The sequence below is a fragment of the Hibiscus syriacus genome, unplaced genomic scaffold (assembly GCF_006381635.1).
Source record: "Hibiscus syriacus cultivar Baekdansim isolate YM2019G1 unplaced genomic scaffold, ASM638163v2 tig00110647_pilon, whole genome shotgun sequence".
NCBI lineage: Eukaryota > Viridiplantae > Streptophyta > Magnoliopsida > Malvales > Malvaceae > Hibiscus > Hibiscus syriacus.
This window is the reverse complement of record NW_024062811.1, coordinates 507,366-517,572: the sequence shown is the minus strand read 5'-3', so window position 1 is coordinate 517,572 and position 10,207 is coordinate 507,366.

Here is a 10,207-nt window from a genome sequence, read left to right as displayed (position 1 = left end):
CTGGTTTTCTGGCAACGCGTTGGCGGTAGGGGTCATGGCCAGACTCGGTTTCAATGTCAACTCTGTGGGAAATTCGGTCACCTTGTTTACCGTTGTTGGTACAGGTTCGATAAAAGATTAATGGGTGTTGGGACAGCTGTTGCTTCATCCAACTGGGGGGCGGTGCCAAGGATCCATCGATCAATGTTTGTTAGCTTCTCTTCCTCTTGTAGGTTTGCATGTGCATGCATCGGGGGTGTTCAAGATACCTCAACAGTAGCTCTTTGTGGTAATGTGGGTCTTGGTTCAAATCATAATGGTGATCGGTCTCGTTCGTCATGGTGTAATTCCAGCGCTACTCATCACATTACGGCGGATGCTACTCTTGTTGAAGATGCTATGATTTTCATGGTGTCGGTAAGCTTGTTGTGGGTGATGGTAAATGTTTAGTTAATCGAACCAATGAAATAGCCAAGATGAGTGAATTGGAAAATAAAATTTGATGGAAGTTTTTGCAAGAAAATGAAGAAAATTGACACAAGCATTTAGAGTGATTCAACTTCCTCAATGAAGCTTACATCCACTACCTTAGCTTCCACACTAAGGATTTGAACAAATCCACTAATTTGTTCAAACCTTTTAGGATAAGGTGTAACCTTACACACATAGATTACCTAAATTCACAAGTATACAACCATTCATAAGAAGAAATTACAAATAGCAAACTTATAAAACCTCACTAGGAATGTGTTTGCAATTCAAGAACAAAGAAGAACACTCAACAAATGAAACAAATGAGTAAAAGTGTTCTTTGAAAGCAAAAAAAATATTGAAGAACGTTGACTTGATTTTAGATTAAATTGATTGCTTTTGGCTTTCTCTATAATCTCTTGTCTTCACATATGACTTGAAATCTTGTTTTTATACCTCTTCATTCAATTCTAGCCATTTGGGTTGTTGTGGGAGTTTATAGAGCCGTTGGGAAGAATTTTTCTGTAATAAATGTTGCCTAGACGCCTTGACTACCAGTACTCGGGCTTAGAGTATCGGTACTTTCTGCATTAAATACAAAAATCTAGCCGTTGGTGAGAGAGGAGTATCGGTACTCCACCTAGAGTATCGATACTCAGAGAGTATCGGTACGAAAATAGCCTACGGAAATTGTGTTTGTCAAAAACATAAAGGGAGTATCGGTACCGGTATCGATACTTCAGTTTATTTTTACACATTAGTATTGGTATACAAATCGGTACCACATGAACAATATCGATACTCCAATATTAAAAATTGATTTTTGACTCAATTAAGATCCGAACCCTTTGTAAAAATGTTTAAAAATATTTCCAGTATATGACTTGATTTTTTTCAAAGAGTAAGAAGTGATGAAGTTTTTAACTTTAAAAATAATTTTATATTTGATTAGTTGAATCGAATATAAGTTTAAAAACCAAATTAAAAATAACCTTAAAATTTCTTTAAACTTATTTACTTTTGGTATATCAAAATCTTAAAGCACGGTTTAACAATTTCCCCCTTTTTGATATAAAAAACTCTTGAAACTTTTTAAGATGTTTTTAAGATTTGCTTGAAAACAACTACTCCCCCTTATTCAAACATTTCTCCCCCTTTTTGTTAAATCAAAAAGTTTTAAAATACATAAGTAGAAGCTATGAAGACCAAATGTACCAAACGAGGTTAGTCAACATAAATAATATTCTCAAAGCAATAAACATAGTCAAAACATAATATGTCTCAAATATCAAATATTAGACACCATATCAAGTATCCAAAATGACATAAATATCAAACGTAAGCATCTATGTGCATAAAAATCCAAAGCCATAACAAAAGTATGAAAATGAACATCCATAACTGAAAGATAAAAAATATCCAAGAAAGTTTAAATGCAATGCCGAACATGAGCATAAAATAAACAGTTAATCAAGGAAAAAACGATTAGGAGTCTGAAGGAGGATCATGATCCGAAGATGGAGCGCGGAAGGAAGCATAGTCCCGAGAAAGAGCGTCAATCCTATCTGTCACCATGTCAAATCGGGCATGAATATTGCATCAGGAGTCCACATAAATCTCCTCCAAAGATAATTGTCGAGGTAAATCTCAGAAACCTATGTCCCCAAAGCCGTAAAGTAAGACTCTATAGTAGCAAAACTCATGTCCATCGTCTCCATGAATGTCTGGAAGTAAGGTGGAATCGCACTCGCATCCTCACCACCAACTCGAGGGGGGATCAACAGGAACACGATTCACCATATCATCAACATCTCGTATCAGATCATCATGATGAGACTGAGGTGCATCAGAGGTAGAGCCTGCAGCTTGTTTTCCTTTTTTTGGTCCACGTCCTCCTAAGCTTTCCCCATCCCAATTTACGAAGAGATTTAATAACAAGTAGGAGGTTAGGGTAATAACAGGATCAAGAGATACATTGATATCGTCTTTGAGAAAGATATGGCTAAGAAGACAACCATAAATAAGGGTATCAAATTTCTTAGATTGAAAGTTGTTGATGATGTCGACAAGCTCACTGAAGATAGTTTGGGGAAAATTTATTTGTTTATGATGTTGAAAGAAATGAACCCACCAAATATCAATAGTACGAAGGGTGGAGAATTTACCACCGGAGGGTCGAAACCACCAAGTGATAATAAGGTGCAAGAAGCACTCATGAATGTCTAGGGTATTGACACTATGACTAACCTAATAAGGAGATTCAGTAGTATCTCTTTCATTGTTTATACCCTTAACATATAAACCTAAGTCTCGGGCTATGGAAGTGACATCTATGTGAAGGTATTGCCCCATTAGATATGAGAGAATACTAATAGTGGCATTTAGAGTTTGATCAACAACACAAACAACATTTGAATAGAAAATACAAACAATTATTGAAAGGCAACATGTCTGATTTTGAAGGTGTTATCTGGTTCCAAGATTGAAGTTGCGGAAGGTATTTTAAATTAAGCTTGGTCATAATAGAAATAGAAGGCATACGCTCTCCCCTAATGGGTAAAAACTCAAAGACTTATGAGTAATGATGCTAAAGATTTTGGCGACCGAGTTCATTAAAGCACGAGTTTTGAATGGTAAGCTCATTTGGATTTTGAACGGGATTGGGAATATGATTTGGAGGTGGATTTGGAGGTGGATTTGAAGTAGGAGAGTGGGATCAGGAAGAACAAGCTCGTTTAGACATATTAGCAGAAAACAAGATAGGGAAACCTGTAAAATGACACAATATATGCACAAATGCTAACATAAATTCCCAAAACTCAAAAGATTATGTAATATTCAAGGTAATGAAAAATTAAGTAAAACTTAGGAGCTTAACGAGTTTTAAATATTTATGAGTGTAAAAAGAAATGTGAAAAACAAGTAATATATTTAAAAATAAGTATAAATATAAATGTATATATAGAAGTAAAAAAATTGTATATAAGTATATAGAAGGAAAAAATGTAAAAAAATATGAACAAGTACATAGAAATTTTGAAATAAACATTGTATATAATATAAGTTCATATATGAATCTATATGTATATGTATAAATGTGTATGAAAAAAATATAAGGTTCATTTTTAAAGAAATTTTTTTTTAAATTGTAATTTTGTAGTGAAAATCGGATGATAATAGTGCGAAATTGTATAAACTAGGCACATTCACAAATTTAACCTAAACTAACATGATTTAAGCCAAAATTAGAAAAAACATAAATTACGGTTTTTAAAAAAAATTACCTTGAATCATGATTTGAGAAGGAAATGGGAGCATGTAGCTCAATTTTGATGAAATACAGGAAACAAGCATGAAAATTGACCCAAAAATGATCCAAAAATGACAAAAAGACAATGATTTGAGGGAATGAGAGGTTTTGGATGAGAGTTTAGGGTTTGAAACAAATGAAGAATTTTGAGGATTTTTAGAGTTATAACACATTCCAGACCCTGAGTATCAGTACTCATTTAAATAAGTATTGATATTTGTATGCATAAATGGATAGTATCGATATAGAGTATCAATACTACTAACGATACTGTAAGAATAATATCGATACTTGACGAATAATATCGATACTAATAAAGAATAGTATCGATACTGTATGAACAATATTGATAGTAAATGTACGAAAAAGTTTAGCAAATAAGTCCTAAGATGTCATTTTCTTCACAAATTAAGCACATTCAACATAATTGACCATATGAGACAAAATTATGACTAAGATACAAACATTCATTTACTCATATAAGATTTAACAAAAAAACACCTTTGAATGCCAAAGTTGCATGAAATTCTAGTTAAAGTGTACCAAAAGGTCAAAAGTCACAATGCATACTTTAAGGCATCAAAATTGGTATAGGTAACTCTAAATAGACAAGGAAAACATGTTAAACCAAAAAAAAAATACATAGTTAAGCATACTTTGAACATTTTAAAAATTTTAATGAAAAATCCTAAACTCCCCCTAACTAATTGCATGGTAAGCAACAAAAATCATTTAGCATATTTTTTATAAAATCATAAGAGTGCATAAAATATTTAAACACAAAGTTAAGGTAGGTTTGTCAAACCTAATTCTCTCCTAAGTGCCCAAAACCTTTCCTTATCTAAAGTTTTTGTAAAGATATCCGCTACTTGATGCAAAGTGTCTACATACTCTAGAACTATTTCTTCCTTTGAGACATGGTCTATAATGAAATGATGTCTAATTTCAATATGATTGGTTGTACAATGTTAGATGAGATTTTTGGTGAGACAAATAGCACTAGTATTGTCACACTTGATAGAAATAGTACATGCATCAATTCCATAGTCTATTAGTTGATGTTTCATCCATAAAAGTTAAGCACAACAACTACCGACCGAAATGTATTCCGACTTGATGGTTAATAAGGCTACACTATTTTATTTCTTTGAAAATCATGAAATCAACATACTACCTAGGAAATGGCAAGTACCAGAGGCGATTTTCCTATCTAATTTACAGCTTCCATAATCCACATCTAAGAAGGCATGTAAGCTAAAGTTAGAGTCTTTAGGACACCAAAGTCCTATATTAGGAGTGTCTCTAAGGTATCTAAAGATTCTTTTAATGGCTTGTAGATGAGATTCCTTAAGACATGATTGAAATCTAGCACATAACAAAAACACTAAACATAATGTCCAGTCTACTTACGGTAAGATAAAACAACGATTCAATCATATACCTATAAAGCTTAACATCTAGACATTTACCTTCTTCATACTTGTCAGACTTTGTAGACGAGCTCATAGGAATGGCTTGGGGTTTTACATACTCCAATCCAAACTTCTTGAGCATATCTTTGATGTGCTTTGCTTGATTGATGAAGATGCCATCTTTCATTTTCTTTATGAGAGCTCCCCCATCATGCTTATATCAAACGCATATTTCATTAACTTAGCAAATTCTTGAAAAAGATTATCATTAGTAGATCCAAAAATAATGTCATCAACTTAAACTTGAACAACTAACAAGTCTTTACCTTTACTGTTTATAAATAAGATAGTGTCAACCTTCCCTTTTGAAAAACCTTTTTCAAATAGAAAGTTTGACAATCTTTCATACCAAGCTCTAGGAGCTTGTTTTAAATCATATAAAGCTTTTGTCAATCTAAAAACGTGATTTGGAAATTTTAAATCTTCAAAATCAGGAGGTTGTTCCACATACACTTCTTATTTTATAGAATCTTTTAGAAAAGCACTTTTAACATCCATTTGATATAAGGTAAATCCATGATAACATGCAAATGCTAATAACATTCTAAATGCCTCAATCCTTGCTACGGGAGTATAAATTTCATCAAAATCTATTCATTATTCTTGAGTATACCCTTGAACAACAAGTCTAGCTTTGTTCCTCACTATGTTAGCACTTCATCTAATTTATTCTTAAATACTCATTTAGTACCTACAGTAGATTTGCCACTAGGCCTTTCAACATATCCATACTTGAATCCTCTCAAATTGATTTAAATCATCTTGCATATTCAATGTCCAAAATTCATATTTTAATGATTCTTTGATTCGTTGGCTCTATACATGAGATATATGTAACAAAATTACAAATATTTCTAAGAGAGGATCTAGTAGTTACCCCTTTGGATGGATCACCCAAAATCTCACCATCATTGACATAGTTGTACTACCTTGGCATGATACTTCCATTTCCTCTTGAATAGGCTCCTCAAGAGCATCTTGTTTTTGTTATTGCAATTCCTCTTTAGATGATGGTTCATCAACTTCATTTGATGTCATAATACCTACATCATCTCCCACACACGACTCCTTCCTCAGAAGGGTGTTATCATCGAAAACAACATGAATACACTTTTCTACCACTAGAGTTCTCTTGTTAAAAACTCGAAAAGCTTTAGAGTTCATAGAATATCCAAGGAATATTCCTTCATCACTTTTTGCATTAAATTTTCCAAGATTGTCTTTTTCATTGTTTAAAACAAAACACTTGCATCCAAAAGGGTGAAATAGCTAATGTTAGGCTTTTTATTTTTGAAAAGTTAGTATAGAGTTTTCTTTAAAATAGTCTTAATCATTACTCTATTTATGATATAGCAAGCGGTGTTTGTGGCATCCGCCCAAAAAATTTTGGCAAATTATTTTCACAAAGCATGGTTCTAGCTATTTCCTTTAAATTTTGATTTTTCCTCTCAACAACTCCATTAGTTCTAGGAGTTGAAAATTTAAGGCTAATAACACAAGAGTTGCAAAATTCATCAAAACTAAGATTTTTAAATTTGGTTCAATGATCACTTCTAACACTAGAAATTAAGTAACCTGTTTCATTTTTGTTTATTTTAGAAAATGTGATGAATTTATCTAAAGCTTCATCCTTAGAACTTAAAAAGAGAACCATGTGAATCTAGAGTAATCATCAACAAGTATAAAAGTATATTGTTTTCCACCCAAGCTTGTAGTCCTAATAGGCCCAAATAAATCCATGTGAATCAATTGCAATACTCTACTTGATGAAACATCATTAATGAATTTAAAGGAAACTCTTTTATGTTTTCCCTTGACATATGCATCACAAATTTTGTCTAAGTCAAATTTTAGCTTTGGTAAACCTCTTACTATATCACCTTTAACAAGTTTATCTAATATGTTCATGCTAGCATGTCCAAGTTTTATATGCCATAACCATGAATCATTTTCATCTTTAGCTACTAGACATACATTTGAGGGAATAGTATCATTTAAATGCACCATATAAATGTTTCCTATTCTATGTCAAACAAGTATAACAATGTTTGATGTAATGTCAACTATTTTAAACCATTAGACTAAAAAATGAAATTGTATCCTTTATCAGACAATTAAACTTATACTAAGTATATTATGCTTCAAACCATTTTCAATTAAAATGGAAGAATTGTTACACATTGAGTCGATTCCTTTTATGTGGCCTTTGGAATTGTCACCAAAAGTAATTACTCCTCCACTTTTAGGTTTGAGCTCTTTAAAACGGTTCTTGTTACCTATTGTATGTCTTGAGCATCCACTATCAAGGTACTATGAATTTGTGCTTACATTTTGGGCCTTGTAACAATGCTCCTCCACTTACAAACATAAATTAATTTTTTATTTTTGGTACCCAAATTGTTTTGGGTCCATAGGCATTAGTTCTTAATAATCTAGTCCCCTTAGGTATCCATTTTTCTAGGATATCCTTGTCCTTATTAGGACGAGCTATTTGGAGACCCATGTGCTAATAACATTCTCATTTGAGGTTTTTCAGGACTTTCTATTTGTATTGTCAAAGATATTTTTGACGTAGTTGGATTTTGAAGTTTGACCTTTTTGAGATTGGGAAGATTCAACTTTGTTAAAATAAGCTTTAAGATCATCAAGCTCCTTTTGGTGATCATCTGAACTTTAGAAAGTAAGTTATGCAAACTTATTTTTCTTTTCAAACTCATCAAGTTTGACTTGCATATCCTTCATCTTACTTTCAAGCTCATCATTGGTCTTAAATAAGAGATCAATTTCATTTTTCATTTTTGAAACATTTTTTTATACTTTGAAATCATGATGTTAAATTGTAAGGCCAATTCATCATTGCCTCTTGTAGTTTATCAAAAGAATATTAATTTAAATTGGATGAACTAGATGTTATCTTAGTTCTCCCTTGATGGCCATAAGACACAAATTGGCTAATTCTTGTTCTTCGTCATCAGATTATTCTTCATAGCTCCATATAGTACATGTTCATTTTGTGCCTTCTTGGTTGACCCATTCTTCTTCATGAGTTCATCAAAGGCGTATAACTCCAAATCTTTGGCTTTTTCAATAGCGATTGCTTTTTCTTCCCAATATGAGGGTAATGATGTAAGAATTTTTCTTACCACTTTCTCATTGGGACAATCTTTCTTAAAGTTTCTTAAATCATTGATGATGGTGGTAAAATGATCCGACATTGTTTAATGTCTTCATCATCTTTCATTTTGAATTCTCATAATTGAGAGTGAATTCCAAGCTTTAATTTCTTCACTGAGTTGTACCTCATGTGTGACTTCAAGCTGTCCCAAATCTGTTTGCATTTGAGTAAGAAGATACCTTACTATATTTATCGGGGCCTAGTGCACAAAATATGACATGCATGGCCTTTGCATTGAGTTGGACGGGTCTTCAGTCTTCATTGGTTTATTCCAACTTGACATTCAATACAATAAGCTCTTCTTGTTTCTTGAAGGGAATTGATGCTCCGTCGGTGATGACATCCACACCAAATAATTGGTGGCTTGAATACATAACATCATTTTAGTTTTCCAATAAGAATAGTTGGCACCATTGAAATACAGAGGCTTGGAGATGGATTGAGACTCACCAAAATGCCAGAAGTAGATGGAGTGGCCTTGAGATAAATAGATTGACTTCTTCCAATGATTCTCAAGAGGATGTTAAGCCTTCCAATGAGATTATCTCTGATACCAATTGTTAAGTCAATCGAACCAATGAAATATGCAAGAGAGGGTGAATTGGAAAATAAAATTTGATGTAAGTTTTTTGCAAGAAAATTTACACAAGCAATTTTAGAGTGGTTCAAGTTTCTCAATGAAGCTTACATCCACTACCTTAGCTTCCACACTAAGGATTTCAATAAATTCACTAATTTGTTCAAACCTTTTAGGATAAGGTGTAAACTTACAACGCATCTAGACTTATACCCCAAAGTCTCAAGTGTACAACCCTTCAAAAGAAGAAATTACAAATAGAAAACTTAGAAAACCTCACTAGGAATGTGTTTGCACAATTCAAAAACAAATAAGAAAACTCAATAAATGAACAAATGAGTACAAAGTGTTCTTTGAAAGCAAAAAGAATATTTAAGAATGTTGCTCAAATTGATTTTGCTCGCTAATATATTGGTTGTTCACATATGACTTGGAATCATGTTTTCATACCTCTTCATTCAATTCTAGCTGTTTGGGTTGTTGTGAGAGTTAATAGAGCCATTAGGAAGAATTTTCTAGCAATAAATGTTGTCCAGACGCCTTGAGTACCGATATTCGAGCTTAAAGTATCAGTACTTCCTACATTAAATACAAAAAGCTAGCCGTTGGTGAGAAAGGAGTACCAATACTCCACCTCGAGTATCAATACTCTCTGAGTATCGATACTTAGAGAGTATCGGTACGAAAATAGCCTACTGGAATTGTGTTTGTCAAAAACATAAAGGGAGTATGGGTACCAGTATTGATACTTCAGTGTATTTTTACACATTAGTATCGGTACACGCTCGGCACCACATGAAAAATATCGTTATTGGTCTTACAGTATCGATACTCCAGTGTTAAAAATTGATTTTTAACTCGATTTATATCTGAAACCCTTTGTAAAAATGTTTGAAAAATATTTTCAGTACATGACTTGAATTTTTCAAAAGAGTAAGAATTAATTATGAAGTTTTTAACTTTAAAAAGAATTTCTATATTCGAATGATTGAATCAAATATAAGTTTAAAAACTATATTAAAATAACCTTAAAATTTCTTTGAACTTATTTACTTTTGGTATATCAAAATCTCAAAGCATGGTTAAACAGTAAATGATTGTTTGTTAATCGTGTTGGTCATTTTTTGTTAGCTACTATGATACGTACGTTACATAAATTCTTTATTACATGTTCCAAATATTACTAAGAATCTTCTTTCTGTGTCTAAGCTTGCTAGACACAA